The sequence below is a fragment of the Apus apus genome, chromosome 6 (genome assembly GCF_020740795.1).
Source record: "Apus apus isolate bApuApu2 chromosome 6, bApuApu2.pri.cur, whole genome shotgun sequence".
NCBI classification, from domain to species: Eukaryota; Metazoa; Chordata; class Aves; order Apodiformes; family Apodidae; genus Apus; species Apus apus.
Window position 1 is genome coordinate 19,899,645 of NC_067287.1, and position 20,039 is coordinate 19,919,683.

The 20,039-nt window shown below is 38.0% G+C and overlaps 1 protein-coding gene across 9 annotated transcripts in view; it reads left to right on the forward strand.

The window, feature by feature from the left end:
- The first annotated feature begins 282 nt into the window (after positions 1-282).
- The window catches only part of B3GALT1 (beta-1,3-galactosyltransferase 1), a 233,758-nt gene continuing 214,001 nt past the window's right edge, over positions 283-20,039 (forward strand). For all 9 annotated transcript variants that reach the window (XR_007889966.1, XR_007889969.1, XR_007889967.1 and 6 more), the window contains exon 1: positions 283-360. The gene's annotated coding sequence lies outside the window, so the exon portion shown is untranslated. The remainder of the gene's footprint in view (positions 361-20,039) is intronic.

A 20,039-nucleotide genomic window follows, 5' to 3' on the forward strand; every position in this document is an offset into this window, starting at 1 on the left:
CAGCCCCGCTCGGGCACGACGACCCGCACACCCTCCGCCTCAGCCGCACCGACCCCGCCGCCGCTGCCCCTTCCGGAAACAGCGCTGCCCAGGCGCCGCCTCCCATTGGTCCTTTTCCGTCACGCCGTCCCGCCTCCTCGGTGCTGCGGGGGTGCCGATTGGCTGCCCGCCGCTGTCAGTCGCAGAGGGCGAGCCTGGCCGCTGCCCGGGCTGCGCTCCGGTGAGGCGGGCGCTGCTGCCGGGCGCCGCGGCGGCTGGTGCGGCTGCGGGCGGAGCAGGGATGCCGGCTGCGGGGCGGCGGGAGGCAGCCCGGCGCGGAGCGGCGTGCGCACAGGCGGCCGAGGGCGGCGAGCGCGGCCGGTAAGGTCCGGCTGCGGGGAAGGTGGATGCGTGTCTCCGCGCGCATCCGTTACGCCCCGTGCCGGAGGGGCTGGAGCCGGCGCCGGGCAGCGGTGCCGGCACGGGCGGAGCGGCGGGCGGGCAGGACGCCTTGGGCGGGCGGTGGGTTGCGGCGGGCAGGGGTCGCCGGCGGGCGCGGTCTCTCGTCGCCTCCTGCCGTGCCCTTCGGAGCGGCGGCTCCTGCCGTGCCCCATCCCGGTCCCCGGGCGGGACCGGCGGCGCTGCGGGAACTTCGGTGCCGCCGAATCGGGCGGCGTCCGCGATTGCCGCGGCGGGGGACGACGCCAGCCAGCCAGCCAGCCAGGGCTGCGGTGCCGCCGGTGCGGGGCTGCTGGGGCGGAGGGGCTGCTGGCCGGGAAGGCCGGCGGGGCGATGCGGGCTGGGCGGGGGGGCTGGGGGGGCGCGCGGGGCCCAGCGCTGCCCTGCGCGGGGGCGCGAGCGGCAACTGCCCGCGGGGCGGCGCGCGCGGCCGCGGCCGGTGGGACGGGAGCGGGTCCGGGGCTGGTCTGGGTGGGGGGGGGGCGGCTCCAGCTCCCCCCGGGGACAGTTCCAGGCGAGGGTGGCCCCGGGCGCTCGGCTGGGCCGCTGGCTGCGGGGGAGGCGAAGGAGGGTGGTGGGTGGTCTTGCAGTGGCCGCGGAACGGATCCTGAAGTTGTTGAAACGGTCAGGTGAGCGAAAAGTTGTTGCGAAGGAAGAGCGGCGGTTGCTGTCCGTGTGGCCGCTGGTGCGGAGACGAAGGAGTCCCAAAGATGAAGTCCCTGTTATCCTTTCCGGTGTTCTTCAACCTATTGTACTTCCAGCGGCATGAAGATAATATTGGAAGTCCTTGAAGTGTCGTCAAATCTTGTTAATTTGGAAAAAAATAGCCTTTAGGTTATCTTTATAGATGCTAATGTCAGCATTCAGAATCTTGATTATATAACATTTTAACGAATAATTAGGATGCTGCTGGACTTTGTGGTGGTGGAGCTGATCCTTCGATCATGGAAATAAACATGAGTTTTGACATGGATTCAGTAGGAAGCAAGGTAGCACCCACAACTGAAGAGAAAATAGTTCATGTCATGTCTTGGTTATTTTGCTTGCGATGGGTTGGGCGTTTTAAACATTAGGAAACGCTGTCTGCAGAATATGGAAAAAGTGTTACATTTGGTTTTTCATTCTTTTGTAGCTGTAAGCTTCCTTCCCTTCTTTCTAGGAGGGTATTGATTTGGTTCTCTCTTTCTTGATACACAGCATTCTGATACATTAAGTAAATTACAAGGACACATTAAATCACATGATGCGTAACAGGCTTTCAGAATGTTTAAAACTCGTGATGAGGGGCAAGGGTGCATAACCAGTGTAAGCCCCATTGTTACAAATACATGCTCTGCTTTAGAGAGCTGAAGCTCATTTTTACAGCTGTGGTGAAGGCACTAGTAATTGTGGAAGATCTGAGGTGTGGAATTTATAATTGATATAGGTTCACATTGTTCCCTTCATGCACACTTACCCACTAAATAACATTTTTGACAGAACCTGAATTGCTAATAAAATTCCCATTTCTTGTACATCACTGATTCTGAATAGATCCAGATCTAGCAAGATGTAGTATTGGCAAACCACTTTTTCAGAAACCTCACTTAGTTAACTTGAGTCAATGTCTTAAGAGTGTTTTAGGTTAATTTAGAGAGCAATCTTGATCAAAGTACTTTGCACATGGCCATGATGTAAGGTCTGAAATGTGCTCAGTTGTGCCACTCTGCCTTATACCACACCTGTGTTTGCCTCATATGCTTTCTTTGGAAAGAAAATCCCAAATTTTCATGGTGGTTTTGAGGCAGAGGCTAGCAGAATTAATTGGAAAGATTGTACGGGCTGAAAACACCAAGGTTGTGGGTTGGGTTTTTTTCCCTTTTGAATCACACCAGATTTTAATCTAAAAATCTAGTTTATGAATGGGTAAACTGCAGAACTTTCAGCCCATGAGCAGTCTTTATTCATGATACTCATTTCACTTGGATTGTTCTCAGGTGGACATGCACGCAGGAGAATATATGCCACTATATTTGCTATGTAGCCTATCTTTGTCTTAACTACGTTTTTTTCCTGAGTTCTTAGGAAATGTTTTTGAAAAGAAATCAATATTTCAATTGTCTATCTTCAAAAGGATACTCAATTCAGTGTTGATTTATCTTGGTCTGTTAATAAGTAATTAACTTTTTTTAAGCAGGGATCATCGTATCACTAAAGTGAGTATAAATATATTAACTATTTACTTGTTAAAAAATATTAATCAGCTATAGAATTACCAGCTTACCAATATTCATAATTATTATGTAATGCTCATGCCTAGTTAAAGCTAGAGGAGATCAGAGAAGTTTTGGAGATTGCTAGCTTGCTTTTCATAATTTTATTCTCTATAAAATTAGTCCATCCAGCCTTGGATTTTCCTAAGCTGCTTTTGTAGTAGTAAATTTTACAGTGAAATGTTGCTATATGCAATATATTAAGAAATCTGGAACTGAAGCCATCAATACTGTCACATTCTCAAACCTGCTGCCTATTTCTTTGCTTTGATAAAGATGGATACTAAAATATTATTGATGTAATTTGCCATGAGTAGTAGGGAAATAATTTATTTTTATAGAGCTAGGGAAAACAAGTGTGCTTTTTTAGAAAGTTTATATGTACATTAGTTGAACTGGGGAAGACTTGCAGAAGATCATAGAAAAGATGAATGATGTATCTTCTCCTAGTTGTACTAAATCATACAAACAGTACACTGATCTTTGAAAAAAAACCTAATGCTGTTTTTGAAGAGCAGTTAAAATAGTGGCTTTCAGCTGTTACTACTGTCTCCAGTAAACACTGATGTATGGAAGCTCTGCACAATTCCAGATAAACAGAACTGTAAGATGCGTCTGCATCCAAGTGTTCCCTTTGTCAATTACTCACAGGCTTCAGATGTTTCCAGATTATGATAGTATCTGCTGCTGCTTACACTGCTACAGGTGAAAGAGAATGACTAAGGTTGCCCTTCATCAGCTCCTGTGTCTCCTGTGAATGCTTTCCAGAGAAGTTAGCAAAAGGTACTTTTAAACAGGACATACTCAGCTGCTGATGCTGAGGGGACAGATATCCAACAGAACAACAGCGGGAGAGAGGTGAAGACGGGTGAGTTGTTCTTTGATAGGCAGGCAGGCAGGCATAAATTTTGGCAGAGTTTATGCAGACTGCAGCAGTGTTGGTGGCCAAGATCAGCTTTTCTGAGTTTATCCAGGAGAAAGAGACTTGTACATCCTTTCTGTGAGCTTTGGTCCTACTTGTGGGTAGTATTAATACAGAGGTCAATCAAGTTGAGATAATGAATTACAGATCTCTTTTATGAGCACACCCCTCTCCTTGTATCGCTGCCTAAAATGTAATATTGCAAGGTATTTTGCAGGTGTAGTGGGGGGTAGACACTTTTTTACCCTCTTGTGTTCAGATTTTTGTACCTCCCAGTGTGCTCCAGAATTGCAACCTCCCAAACAACTGCAATAGTTACTTTAGATACCTAAACTGTACTTTATTATTCCCTTAAGAATTACAATGTATAATTTAATGTTTAACAATGTATCAATATATATAATTATGAAATACATAGGTATACATTCTTCTGAACAACAAGAAGTTACAAATACTGGAGAGGGAGCTAATGCTAAGAGTAAAGGGAGTGAAGAACATGCTATATAACTGAAACCGTCTGGGAATTCTGTGGAGCTGCATTTATTAAGTTCTGTGGAGTGTTGCCAACGTACCTTCTCCCTTTTTGGAAGGGGTTCTGTATAATCGGTAACCTCAAAATGTTTCAGTTATAACTTGCCTATTTCACCTATAAATACTTTCTGTAGCAGAGGGCAGAAAATACCCTATAGATACCGGCTTTTGCACTCAGTTTTTTTAAGACTGCTATCTGAGTACCTGTAAGCTTAAACTATTACTGTCTTTTGAGACTTGCTGTAGTAAAAATATGAAGGACTTAGTTGCGTTACCTTGCTTCCCTTTGAGCTGTTAAGCAGCTCTGCTGTTTAAGGGACTGATGTTTGTTTCTTTTATCCCTCAGCAGGTGGCTATATTTTCACTGAAATGGCTGATTCTGCTGTGGAACAACATCTGTGGCTTAGGGGGGTCACACTGCCTGAAGTAATTCAAATATTTCCTCCTGGGTTTGACCCTTCTTTTTGTTTAAAGATATAGTACTAATTTGTTGCTTAACATATTATATTGTAGAATTTTTACTGGAGGTCTGCTGCTATTCAAATCTGACCTGTATCTTTCACAGCAGATAAGGAGTGGGGGTGTAACATTTTTGTGTGTGTGTGGTTGGTTTTTTTGTTTATTTGTTTTGGGTTTTGTGTGTGTGTTTTTCTTTCTTTCTTTCCCCTGGAGCTTAACAGAAGATACTAGAGAAAACTTACGTTAAGAAAATCAGGAAAGCTCTGTTGGGTCAGATCAGTGGGACTTTATACTCCTGGTTCAGCCTCCAGCAGTGACATTAAGGGATACTATTTAGGGGCCGTTTAGCTACTTTATGTATTTGTTCCTTTGTATTCTCCCCACATACTTAGTTTTCTTGATAGGGATGGTAGGTATATATCTGCTCAGTGTCTTTAAAGCCTGTCTGCGAACATGCCAAGCAAGAGTTTGTTGTTTGTTGTTTTTTTTTTTTCCAATTTGGTGATGTTCACTACCTTCACAACTTCCAATGGTGGCAAGTTCCAGAAGCTTACTACTAGCTTTGTAAAGAAGCACATTAGTATTTTATAAATGAATGTCTTCCTAGCTTTGTTACATGTCCTTTAGTTCTATTACTGGAGGATTTGGCAAGCAGAAGTTTTATGTTAAACCTTCATGGTTTGATTGATCATGCCTTGCTTCAGCCTTCTCTCCAACCAAACAGCCTCTTTAGTCTCTTTTTCTAAGGCAGGCACTCCATCCTTTCGGTACTTTGTCCTTCTCTGACTAGAGTGTGTCCTTGAGATGCAGAGACTAGAACTTCACCTGCTTCTTGAGATGTAGGTGGACCAAGGTTATAAAAATGTGCTCTGTCTTGTTCTCAATGCATTTTCTCATGATGCCCAATGGTTTGCTAGTTTTTTTGGTTGCTATTGAACATAAAACTGTTAATTCTAGGGACCTGTCAATAACGACTCCTAGATTTCTTCTCTGAGTTGTTTGTTAGCATGGTATGGATGTCATTTAGGTTATTTTTCTTTAGATTAATTAGCTTACAAGTGTCTGCACTGAAGCTCATTTGTCATCTTTTAGTCCGCCCTGAGTTTTGCGAGATGCTTCTGGAGTTCTTGCTATCAGCATGGCGTTAGTTGCTCAAAGTTAATTTCTTGTCTTTGTCCTAATTTTGCCAACAGGATTGTTCCTTAGGAGGTTTTTTTTTGCATGTATTTCTGATGTCTGAGAGGGAAAAAATGTGGCAGATTGGTCAGGGTGTTCATAAATCTTAAAAATGGCTTGTAACAACATAGACTTTGTTTTTTGCTGGGATTTTTGTCTTTGAACACCAGTAAGCATGAGCTCAGAAAAAGTAACAGATTAAGACTGTGTCTAGAAACCCAGACCAGATAAAAGAGAAAGAGATCTCTGAAAGAGGCCATTCACAGCACTTAATCTAACTGTAAAGAATGGGGAAATGAGAGTGGTGGTATATAGTATTTGATCCACATTGACTGCTGTTAAAATTATGCTTAATTAAAGCCAAAGAAGCTTTTAAATATATCAGAGTGCAAAATGATGCTTACTTAAATAACTTCAATGCATTCCTAGCCTCTCTACAGATTCAGTACACAATGGTCTTAACGCAAGTACCATCTAGTTAATCACCTTTCATTTGTAAACTACATTTCATAGTAACATGAAAATACTTAGCAAAGCTTCTCTCCTCCTCCCTTTCAGTTTTATTAGAGGTTTGGCTGGAAGCCCACCATATAGAAAGCATCTCTTCATGTTCCTTGTTCAAAAACAGCCCAGACATTTGATATTAAGAGTGTCACTTAGAAGAGCTACTGCAGTAAGCGGAGAGTGAGGTTTAAAGAAACATTAGAAATGCATTGTTAGTGTTGCATTCCGTAGTGTTACTTAGTAATACATGTGGTTTCACACCAGGGTGACTCCAGCAGTGTGTCTAGGATGTCCTCCCTTCTCCTGGTTACAATTACTCCATCCTTCCAAACCCTTTGCAGTAACCACTTCAGCGCATTAGTCTGGCAGAAGACAATTCCTCCCCCCTGGTTTAAAACAAAACAAACCTAAACAAACGAAAAACCTCACAATAACCAGAAAACCACTTTCTGCCAGCTTGAATCTTCTTCACAGAAGACCTTATGAAAGCTGATGCAAGGGACAATATAGAATTAAGAAGGTAAATGCAAGAGGAGAGAAAGATGGTTGGCAGGCAGCAGTTAAATTGCCATATGTGCTTGTCAAACCACAGCCTGAAGTACTGTTCTGTTACTTGATTTATTGTTGTTAAAGTACTTGGCAGAAGCACAGGACTATTTTAGCAGTCAACCTGTTGTTTTGTTAATTTAAATATTTAGTTTTAAAAATTAAGTTTTGCATCCTTTGAAGGAAGGTCCCAGGTGTTATACTATCCATTGATGAGGTTGTCTGCTATGTAATTCTGGTTGTCTAAAAGACTGTGATACCAACTGTATTAGTTGCAGCAACAGAATTCTTCTTTCATTTTGTTTTCCACCACAACACAGTTCACCAAAACAGCTTTTTCAAATTAGCATGCATTCAAGTATGCAACAAAGATAATATTTCTACTATTTAATATTGGATGATTTAAAATCAACTTCCTGATCTATTTAGTGGTTTGCCAGAATCGGTAGCGGCCAAGACAGGGCAGTTGTTTGCCACAGGAAAAGGTTTTGGTGTATCCCTTTTGCATGGTATGCTTGAAACCCGCCTAGTGCTACTTCATAACCAACATGTCCTTGTGTACAGTAGCTGCAAAGTCACGGCCAGCTTTCTGTTAGCTGATGCAGCTTCAGATTAGTTTAATGTGGAACACTGAGTTCATGATAGCCTGTAAGGATGGCATGGATGGACACGGACACTGTCAATGTATAGTCTGCACAGCCTTTTTTTTTTTTTTTTTTTTTTTCGTTTCAGAACCTATAAGCCATAGGTAATTGATGGATCTGTGCTGTGAATACCTTTAGCAGCATACTGATAGAGCAGTGCCACTCACACTGCTTATCTGCCCTAAACAGACTATCATCATAAAAAGCGGAACTTGTCTTCCATTGTTTAATTATGACAATATCTTCCCATGTTAAAATGTGTTCAATAATTCATATAACATTTTTATAAAATACTTCAGAATCATCAGCCAAGTGTTAATATGTTCTTCCCAGAAACAAATAATAAATTACTTTGTAGGTAGGATGTAAAGTAAGCCACACTGTTGTGGGCATCCACAAAATATTCTAAACCAGTTAATTTCTTGTATGTACCTTTTCTACACTATAAACCTCAAGAAATCCTTGGTCTGTTAGGCAGCTAATAAGAGTGGCATTAGTACATTTTTGGCATTGTACTGTAAAAAATTCATTTTATAATAGTCTACTTAAAGCTTTCAGAATTTGCAAGAATTTTCCATGTTGAAAAAGGTTGGACCAGATGATCCTTGTGGTCCCTTCCAACCTGGCATTCTATAAAAATAATACATTTTGCATGGATTTCAGACTTTGTAGTGAACCCAATCATTTGCCTTTTTGCCAAGCTATTGAGTATGCTAGGTGTTTGTTAAAAAGGCCACAAAAATGCGTCTTGCCTCAGATGTAATCATAAACCAAATTCTGTTACATGTAATTCACCATGTTGCTCAAAATAAGCTAGGAATTAATATTGCCCTGTTAAATGTTGGCTAAAAGATTCAAATGTATGCACATAGCTGATGATACAACAGGTTTTCATCATGTGATTTAAGCTTCCAGTGAAAATTTCTCACCAAGTTAGTGGCAACTAGGCCAGGTTGAGTCCAGTGTCTCAAGTCTACATGTATTTGCTTGGGATTCATCTTTATTCTATCAGTTTGTTAAAGATCACACTACTACTTTTGCTCTGTAATACCTATTAAACAAAAATCTGGTGTGTTGCAGTTCAGGAAAAAATGGTTTGCAAACTCTGAGAATACTGGTCTACTTGCTGGAAATTTTCATGTGCAGATTTTGAATTATTGTACAAAGTCAACCATCCTCATAAATAAACTGAGGGTTGAAATAGGCTATAAGAGTCTGGAATAGAATCTCAGTGTCCAGTTGGCTACTGATGTTGCAAGTTGGATTATATTAAACATTTCTCATGGAAAATATACTGTGACAAAATTGTTTTTACCTATATATTCTGTCTAGTTCATGATATTAGAACTCAATGGGAGCTGAATTCAGCACATTATGTCCAAGTTACAAATGAGGAAGAGATACTGAAGTACCCTATTATGGGTATCTTACTCTGAATATTTCACTGTAGAAAACAGAATCTTGATAGGTGTGCATATGAACAAAACTGCATAGAGGCATCAAACAAAAAAATAACTTTATAAGTTCTATACTATTTATTCAGTAATGTCCTCCGTTAAAAGGGAAATGAAATACTGTTGTCTGTTACTGACACAAATTCTAAACATAAACAGACAAGTCTGTTGAAAAGTTCCAAACTTAAGATATTTGCTGTGAATTGTCTTTCCTTTGTATAGAAGAACCATAATTCTTCCTCTTCAAGGTTTGGTATTGATCTCACCTGAAGTCATTTGCAAAGTAAATTTAGTACTGCATGTCACACTGTGAAATTGTTCTTTATCCTCTCACACAATTAGGCACTGCTGTAATCTCAGAAATGGACATACAAAAGTAGGTGGCAAGAGAAATTGCTAGTAAAAGCAAAAAGCTCACCTGTAGGTTTTTGGAGAGGCAAGTCATGCCACAGCATCAGCTGTCCACTTTTAGAGATTTTGTCATTTCAGTTTTCTGAAACAAAATTAATTAATTTCTATTAGAAAGTAAAACATAAAATGTCACTCTGCAAAACGGCTCAATAATAATTGCACAGAAAATAGCTGAGTCATAAGTAATAGGTTTTTCTCTGATGATGTTACATTTGTACTAGGTATCAGACTATGCATCAAGTCATAGTAAAATGTGTGAAGTAATGTGGATGCAGCAGAAGCAGTGGATCATATAACAGGGAGACTATCACAGTAGGCTTCTGCTGTATTTTGTTTGCACTGCAAGGACTTTTGGAACAAGGACACCCCACCTGGATGTAGAAAACTTCCCTGAGATTCTGCCTATTGCTGCATTTCATCACATGCTTTCTGACTGAGGCATAGGACTGTTGCTGGCTGGGTTATTGTAGATAATTTTGGCTGGATGTCATAGGATCACAGATCTACTTAGCGGTAATCACAAAGGCATAGAAGTTTGAGCTTAATATAATTTTAAACTATATATTACTATAATAACCACAAAGTCTGGGGAAGCCATGTACTGGTTAATGTTCCACAGCTGAGGTCACCAGGAAATAATCTCTTTCATAATTTAAAAAAAGGAAAATTTCTTTATCATGCAGTTAAGAGTAAGGAACATACAAGTGCTAATGGAACTTGTCCCTGTTTTCTGTGTGGTCATTCAGCCAAGTTATTGCATGCTTTAATTTCACTATTAGATACTTGTTTGAGGTGCTTGCCTTGTAATAAGACTTCTCTCACCACTCGCTGAGCAAACAGGTCAGTTGGGTCTGAGCAAGTTCTATGCACTTTGTACAGTTGTTAGTGAAATGAAGACTCAGACCTGTTGTAATTTCTGTGTAAGACCTTTTGGGCTCAGGTGATTTTGACTTTGACTGCATGTACCTGATATTTTAGAATTAATTCAGAGCCTGTGCTATCCAGAATTATTGTTAATGCAGTTCTTTATAGCAGAATACCAATAAGGGTTCTGCATGGTTTTTCCAACTTTTATAGACCTACCCAAACTTTTTAAAAACAAGTTGTGCCCATCTTTTGAACTCTATAATTTATCATGTTATTGGGCCAATATGATGTATAAGCAAGGTTACATTTATACAACGTGCACTTATTTCAAAGTAATTTTTACTTGCAGTCTTAACTGCATGGCTTCAAGCAACTGTATTAAAGTAGCACATGCTTTTACTTTTTAAAAGGTGTTTTGTAATTATTTTTAAGACCTAGTATATGCATGCACATAAAAAGAAGCATCTACAGTCCTGTATGTTGAACCTTTCTTTGAATAAAACATACAGTGATTAATACTAGAAGTCAGATTTATCATTAGTTACATTAGTAGTGCTTGATTTTAGTAGGGTTGCTTCTTTACAATTCTTCAAGGCTCAGCTATCTGTAGAGCAAGTGAAGAAGTTGCTACATAGTGCAGCAGAGACATAGTGTAGTTTTGGCTCCCGAAGGCTCTGTTGCTCTGAGTACTGGAGCAGATTTGCTAAGGCCAGAGATGATCAAGAGCAGCAGTTCTGGTGTGATGTGGTGGATCAGTTTCCAAGTTGCGCTCTGGCCACTGCATGCTGTAACTAACTGGTTCCAGCCGCTAGAGAGCAGCTGGGAGAACCTGATGAGATCTGCTCTCAGACACAGGACATGCGTGTGTACCTGGTGGCACTTGTTCTTGCTTGGATGTGTGAAGCTCAAGGATATTACAGTTTGGTCTCTTAGGAGCCTTTGACAGGTGGCAAGAGCCAGATCTGTGTTGGTGCTGAGGACACTACAGAATCAAATAGCTGTGAACAAGCTTTGTGACAGCTTAACTTCTCTTGCAAAGTGGAAACTTCATGCACCTTGAGGACATGGCCTAGCATTTCCACAGTGATGATAAATATACTGATCAGAACTTAAATTTCATCCTTTCTTAATTCAAAAGCTGCCTAAATATGCCGCACCTACATATTTATTTATGCATGCCTAAGCTGTTAATTCATTATGTTGCCTTGTGTACTACCTGGTGAATTTTGTAATTGCTTCAGTGTTGTGCATGTTAATTCTTATGTGCTAGGATTTCATAACTTACTGGGTGATGTTTTTGCCTGATTTGTTGAGAAGGACATAGTATTAATAAGAGCATCTCTACTTTGTTATCTGATGGATAATTTCCATGGAGAAAAAGAATTTGACTTTTGTATTTTTCAGTGTTGAAAAATCAAATTATGTTAAACTATTTAAGGTGTTGACCACGACTTTCATATGTAAAATAATAGAAATTTTTGTAGTCTTATTTTGCTATATAGTAGGTACGTAAGAGTATAGTTAATGCAGTACCAGGTTATCTATGGGATGTTAAAATTTATGTGATTGTTCTTCTCTGTCTAGAAAAAAAAAAAAAAAGTATAATCTTTGAACAGTTCTGATAGGTGGCATTATAAAAGATAATTAAAATAACCATGCAGATGACATATGGGGTTTAGACAATCTGTCTGATTCAACCCAGGCTGCTTGAATTGAGGACTTACAACTGGAAAAATTTATATTCTTTTTTACTGGCAGAACTTAGTTATGCTAGACATTTTTCAGTGAGATGCCATTAGATGCTTAAAGACAAATAGATTTTGTAACTGTGTAAGTAATAGAACAATATATTGTAATGAAAATTCAGGTTGTGTTCCCTATGAAGCACAGCACTAATATTTCATGTGTAACCAGTATGGAAATGATTAGATTGCTTTGTAAGGAAAAGTTGGTACCACATTACCAAGGAATATTACAAGATAATACTGCCTCTACCTGAAGACATACTGTTTTGTGGTAATATTGTAATAACCTTGTGCACCTCTAGAGAAGAATCTCAGTGTTAGCTCTGTGGAGTTATTCTTCAAACAGTATTATTATTTTGCAAAAATACTTTTTCTGCAAATTGCCATAATCAATGTTAACATGCATGAAAGGCAGGCTAGTATACAACTTTGTAGATAGAAATAACATTTTAAAAAAGTAAAAACAGTTGATTGCCAAGTGAGTTTCACATTAAAGTCCTTATCCAAAGCCCATTGGACTAACTAAAAGTGACCTCTTAGACTTCAGTTAATTTCAGCCAGCCTTGAGTCTCTGCCATAAGAGTGAAAAGACAGGACTTCTGTGAATTTCAGTTAATCCAGTTTTTAGATTTAGGTAATTAATACACCTTCAGTGCATTTAACAGCTTTCTCTTGAACACAGCATTGCAAAGATTTATAGTTTTCCCTAAAAACTGCACCTTGTGGTTTCATCATTATACTATCTCTGCTATATCAACCATAATGTTTATCAGGGCTTAGGAGGACTTTGCTTTCATAGTGTTTTTTTACTGTTAGGAACACTTTGCTAGTGTCTTGTACTATATTTGTTCTGGAAACAATGAGATACAAAATAGTGAAAACTGTGTGAGCTTGGGATAGAAATTTAAGTTGGCAGCATACCTGTTATTAAAGTTGACATGCCTTTTGAGGCTTTACAGGAGTTTTGAATTCTCTGAGGTAAGGGAGCTTTGTATTTGTTATTTAGGTCATTCATTGGTGTTAATACAAGTTTTGCATGTTTGTGCAGGAGACAGCACATTATGATATTCAAGAAAGTGAAAGAGAGTTGATGGTAAAGATCAGATGAATTATATTTTTCTCATCCTATGTTGAAATTTTTCTGGTTTTATATAAAGGTTAAAACTGTGACACTTATTGGTATCTTCATATTTAAATCTTCAAAGATTATTGTTTCATTTTTTTGCACAGCAACTTGCATACTGCATTTGCCTTTTTAAACCAGTTAAACCATCTTACTTTTTCAGGCTGCTTTTATTTGTTTGACTTAACAAAAAGTAAATACATTTGTATTTAAAAACAGGAAAATAAAATTGAATTTAAAAATTGTATGCTCTGTTTTACAAGGATGGTTGGAGGGGAGAGCATTCCTAGGAAATTTGCATATTATTTGTTTACTCTGACTGTAAACTCTTAAAAACTATTTTTCAAATTTTCCTCTTCTGATTCAACTGGATTTTCATCCATAGGAAGACATGCCATAAGTATATGGTTCTTTGTTCCTTTCAAATATACAACTCTTTCATCATTTGGGGAGTAAGTGTAGCCCAGTTATTTCTTTTTATGAGAAAATACTCAACAGAACAAAACCATATTTTCTAGATTTTCTTTGTACCTGTTATTAGGCTAAAAGGGAAACACCTTTCCTCCTTTTCTTGGTATATTATACTTTGTGTATTGGTATGAAATTTGCACTTTTTTATTAGGTTATCACTATATATGTGTATATATATATATATAAAATATATATATATATAAAAGACCTGACTTTGCAGACCAAAAGTACATAATGGTCATAGAAAGTCAAAACGATGTTTATTCATGAAATTAGAATCTTGCTGAACTAACTGTACCTACTTCTAATAAAACTTTGCATCAAGCTTACATCTGTAATACCATACCACCTACACCATACTGAACTCTCTCATGGAAATGAAGTTTGAACTCCAATGTTTACCCAATATGGAAGTGATTAATACATGTCTCTAATGGAAATTCAATTTTTGGTGCCAGCTAGTTAGCCAGTGATACTGAAGATGTTTATTTTGGTTCAGGATTTTTCATTTAATTTAACAGTGTTCTTAGCTAGGATGTATTTCAATTGTATTTAATGAAATACCATTAAATACCATTGAATTGCCAATTTAGCGTTTTGACTTCTGGTGGCAGCAACAAATGACTTCTTAGAAAATGCATGTCTACCTCACAAAGTCAGAGTCTATGGAACCATGTTCTTGGGTATGTGAATTTCATTTGCACTTTTCTCAGTGTCATTTTCACTAAAGGATGTCAAGAAAGATGCTTAAAGTGTAGCTGTATGCAACACACATACTGTGCTTTTTATCAGAGGTATCAGTCAACAGATGTTTATGGTCTTTTCCTGTTCTACTGAAAGGACAGATTTCATTCTCTCTAGAGCTCTGTAACAGTTGCAGAGATAGTTTTGTAAAGGGACAGGGTAAGTCCGCTCTGCTTTTGCTACTTGCTGTTTGAACTGCTTATGTCTTTGCCTAGCCAACAGGTGGTTTCCTCTTGTCCTGAAATCATTGTCTTCTTGACCATCCACAGGGCTAAAGGGTAGTGGAATATGATGTACATACTGAATTCTTAAGCCTTTCTAGGACTTCTCTTTTGAATTGATCAGACTGCACGCATATACTTACTTTTAGACCTTTTGCAACTGAAGCACGTATGTTTCACAGCATGATAGAAGGTGAACAGGTTAGGCATTATTAGCCATTTTGGAAGCATGAGGGCTATGTGCATTTTAGAAAATAATGTTGCTTAAAAAGTACTTCTGAAGGTGTGAATTAGGGATTTTTCAGTTTAATTTGGTAGTGGTGACAAGTGTTGACAACTATAAAACATGAACTCTTTGTCCACAAAACAAACACAGCACAAGCAGCAACTGAAACTCATCTCCACTGTCCTAATGCTTTTTATTTGTCTTTTATAATTTAGTATCAATGCCTAGTGAGCAAATTTATACACATGCTTTATTTTTTCCTTAGTTACTACATTCAGTTAAAGGTTTTCCAGGGTTGATTTTAGATTGCCAATAACTGTGACAGTAGCAGTGGTTTTTATTTTGATGTGTCAAAATATTTGGTAAACTACTCTAAATAAACATGACTACACAGAAACTGCTCTCTGTGTGTATAAGATACGCAAGTGACTCCTGTACTAGAAGAAACAAAATCACAATAGCATGAAGCTCCTTATATGTTAATTGACCTAGTTGAGAAAATGCAACTGTGTAAGAACAGTGTAACATCTACATGGAGTTGTCTGCTTCTTCACTGAACCCAGAGTCAGTCATGTGACTTCTAAGGATATTGTAATTTTTATGCTTAAGTAGAAAACAACAGTTCTCATAGCAGGACTGCCTGTAAAATCATTATTAAGATTTATTGAGTCTCCATTGCCAAGCATTATATAAATATAGCAAGAGAGAAAATGTTTTAATGTTTTGAACAAAATTTTCTCTAATGTTTCTTAAAATATTTGCTGCTCAGAAAAAAAATAGAGAGAATGGAGCTGTAATCTAATAAATAAAACAGAAGTTAGTTTTGTAACATTCTCGGTCCTTTTGGAAAAGTCAGAAATTCACCTTACATATCACTAGAACAGGATATCGTGATTTGGCATGGTTTGTAGGCTGTTGCTAATGTGGCTTTTTTTTCTGGTTAGTTTGCTGTGTGTTGTTGTTTTTACTGTATAACAACATCAGCAAACTAGCCAATGCCTAAATGTGCTAACCTTACCAGCCTGGATAACATTGGACTCGAAGGCTTGACTTAATTTATATGGGGAAGTTACTGCTTGCTGTCATAGTACCATAGAATGGCTTGGGCTGGAAGGGACCTTCTAGTGTGGGGGCACCTTCCACTAGACCAGGTTGCTCAAAGCCCCATCCAACCTGGCCTTGAACACTTCCATGAAAGGGGCATCCACAGCTTCTCTGGGCAACCTGAGCCAGTATTTTACAACTTCCATAGTGAAGAATTTCTTCCTAATGTCTAGCCCTTTTCCCCTGGTGGAGGGGGGAAATTCCTAAATGTTGATGCTGTGTGGTGGAAGGTTCTGTTCATGTGTGAAACATTAATTAGCTGATATTATTCAGTTATTTTCTTTAAAATATTTTATGGTGTGTTAAATAAATATCAGTCTTGCAACAGCCACATCTTATTCACAAGGTGTGATATAAAGCATGAGGCTAGTATTTTTAAACAAAGAGTAGTAATTTCTGGCTTTTCCCAAATATTAACTAAGTACATTTAAATAGGTTTTGGATAACATAAGAAGCAGTAAGTTACTTGAAAACTTATAGTCCTTTGAAAATATTTGCAATCCTATTCAGTATGTGAATTAAGTCTAATCAAAAGACTCTTTCTGGTCTTCCACAAATAAATCCAGTGTCTCTACTCTTTCTAGCATGCTAGGAGTTTCATTTCCCATATAGAATGCATTTCTAGCTCATGACACAATCATCATTCCTGTGTAAATGGTTAGTTTTTATTAGGAAGATATTTCTCCATTTGGAAAAATATTTTTTTTCCTTTGTGCTAAAATTAGTGAAGTGGGAGGTTTGCAAGAGTGAAGCTTCAATATCAGAACCCAAACTAAACAAAGGGCTAAAAATGCATCTTAAGGACCATTAGTCAGAATAATTTCATCTGACAGTAGCCAAGATTGTTTTATGTATGAAGTTTATAAAATAGCAAGGTGGTTTCTTTAGCTGGAAAAAATACCTAAATGGGTACATTTTTTTTCTGCTGTTGCTAGGGAGCAGCTTATACTCTATCTGTGGGATATAATGGAAGTTGTGTGAAATGCGCTACACTGGTAATTTATCTCAAAGTGGTTAGAGCTGAATATTCCACTCACAGAGTGCATATCTTTTTATAAAATAGGAAGATGAGATGGATGCTGTTAGTAATGTTAGGTGACAGAGGCACTGTGGAATACAAGGTACAGTGCACGTGTGAGTAGGCTGTCAAGAGCATGTCATTCCTACATGATTCATAGGAGGGGCTACAATTAGGTTAGCAGAAAATTAATACATTGGCTAGATGGGAGGAATGAACAGAGCAGATTAAAAGAAGGAAAACCTGTATTTTTGTATGTTTGACAGATCTGGGAATGATTAAGCTCCTAAGAATCCCAAGTCATGCATTCTTCTTAAGACAAGCTCATTGACTGGGAGTCTGTGTTGCCAGTAGTGTGTTATTTAACAAAATGAGATTGGTAAATCAGAGGGGGATCTGACCAACCCTGTTCCAGAGTGAAGTTGCCACTGCATTTGGAAAAACAGCTGCTTAGCTATGAAATGTCAACATCTTTAATAGAAAACTTTATAATTATTTGGTTATAGAACTTCTAAATTTTCTTTCAGAATCTGTCAGATTGTAACTTTTTCTGTTGAAAACACATTAACAGTTTGGTATTATTAAAACTGTAAATGTATTACATAAATTACTCAACCATGCTTATAACCATACTCAACACTGCTTATTTTTTTAGCATTAAGCATTTCCAGCAATTATCCAAATACTGCTAAAGGTTTCCATTTTAGTATAATATTTAAAATGTCACAAATATTTTTTCTGCATTGAATCAATACAGTGATACTGTCTTGAAACTTAAATTAATTGCTTTACTTCTTTGAGCACTGGTGCAATTTTTTCTCACATAGTGCACACAGAGATTGGGTGTGTTTTCCTCTGCAATCACTGCATTTGTTCAAAGTAAATTAGAAAATAAAAAATGTTAGGAACTCTCTTTAATTAGATAATTAAAGAATCCTGCAAGCAATGTGATGTTCAGGTGAAAGCTAAAGGTATTTCTTAGCATTTTTAGGCCATATTAGAATTCAGACAGGACAGCAGTTGTGCTATGCTGTTCAACTGCCACAAAAGGGTCTGCAGAAATGTTGTATGGCATATGCTTATAATTCTTAAACAATTTTATCTTTCTAGGCTCAGCTGTCTCAACTTAAAAGGATGCTTTCAATAAGCAATCTTACTGTAAGCTGTCCGAGAACATCATGTTATTCCTAACAGTCATTTGAAACCCATTGGACTTGGCCTTCACAAACCTTTGTGAACAGATTCTTGACTAATACATATTATCAAAATGCAGCTAAATTTAATTAAAGTTTTAATTATTGTTCTATACATTTGCATGTTTTTTTTTTTATTTAGCTGTTTGGGTGTGCTTTTGTGAATGAAGCATTTAAAACTAATAATTCAAAATAAAAATACGAGAAATTGCAGTTGCTGTTGTATATCAGTCTCTACTGTCCCACCTTTGTTCTACTTTACTTCTGAAATAGTGTAATCACATTTCCAGTATTAATAGAAAGAAAATGTTTTATAAAGACTCAGTCTAACCTCTGGAAACACTTTTTTGGTCTGTCTCTTAAAATATGAGATACATTATTTCTGTTCCTCCTTTCCTCACAGTTAATTTAACTGTTCAGACCTGAACAGTGAGCATGGGACACACAGTACTTTGGCTCTCCTTGGTTCAGTGAAAATCTCTATGTGTATTTTAAAATATCTATTGTTATAATTCTTCCTAAGATAATTTATTTCAGTTGAAATGATTGGTGCTTTCAACAAGATTGTTGTTTTATTACCAGTAATAATCCTAATACTCATGTAAACTCTTTCTTAAAATCTTTGAGAAGCCTGTATAAAAGCTAGCTAGGACTAACAAATTCTTATTACACATCCTTTCTGAATTGTTAGAGCTGCTGTAGCAGTAAGAAAACCATTAATTGCAGCTGATTTTGTAGTTTGGCATTTGTCAAATCTTTTCTGCCCTGGATAATGCCTATTTTATTTAAAATAGCGGATTGGAAGAGAAGCTTTGTGTCTGTGCTGCACCCTTTTTGTATTAGATTTATAGTGAGCTCTGCAACTACCTTAACATTTACATTTAGGTAAAAATCTGTCTTTTTTTTGCTGAAGTCCAGCTCTAATTCCTTAGCATCTTTTTGTGAAAAGAGACAACATTTTGTTATGTCTTGTTTTAAAATAAACCTTTACATCTTCACATGCCCAGTGGGTTCTTGGATGTTCCCAGAGATCATATGCAGGCTTTTATAATGAAATATTATTTTTCTTTTATGTCTGTGAAGATGGATGTGATTTTTAGGTAAGTATCTCTTCATGGGGGCATTTAAAGCAGATTGCAGTCAATTGATACTCTGCTGGAGCTAGTCCTTGTAGCTACATAAACAGAAGTCTGTTACAGCAACATAGTTTAATATCTGATATGACCATATAACATTGTGAAGTGAATCTTCCAGAGAGTCACATTTTCATTCTATTATTGTTGGTAGTATTATCTATAATAGCATTATGTATCACTTTGTTATTATTACATTCTTCTTCATTACATGTATGTAACTTGGATGGCTTTGCATGAGGCAGTGTAAATATAAAAAAGGACAACAGTCCCTTCTTGAAAGCACTTGAAGTTTGCCATTAATGATTCAATCCACATCAGATATATGAATCATAGGGTATCTCTGAATATGTAATTTTTGCTGTCAAGAAAAAACATGTTTAAAGGAAAGGCAGTATCTTCTAGTAATCTGTGTTTTTACAGACCTTAGCTTCATATATGATGGGCTTGTTGACAGTCCACTGATATCTCTCCACTTTGGAAAATCTTTTGTCAACTGACAATTGAGGGTCTCATCACAGATACAAAATTTGTAGAGTCAACATGATTAGCAATGTCTGGCAGACTGTCTGTAAATTGTCTTTGCATTTCCAGTATTTTTTCATTTTTAAATACCACTTCAAATTGATTGAGAAGAAATACTCTAAAACATTACTAGTGGAAAAAGCATGTACCAAGGATTTTTTTTTTTTTTAAAGAAATTAGACTTTGTACAAGATTGGAATTTTCAGGCCCTACAAAGAAAAAGCACATAGTAGTGCATTCTAATTTTATCATTCACTGTATTTCTTGTTGATTTTGTTGGAAGCAAAAGTAGGTTTTGGCACTGAACTGTTAAAACTCAGGATATTTACAGG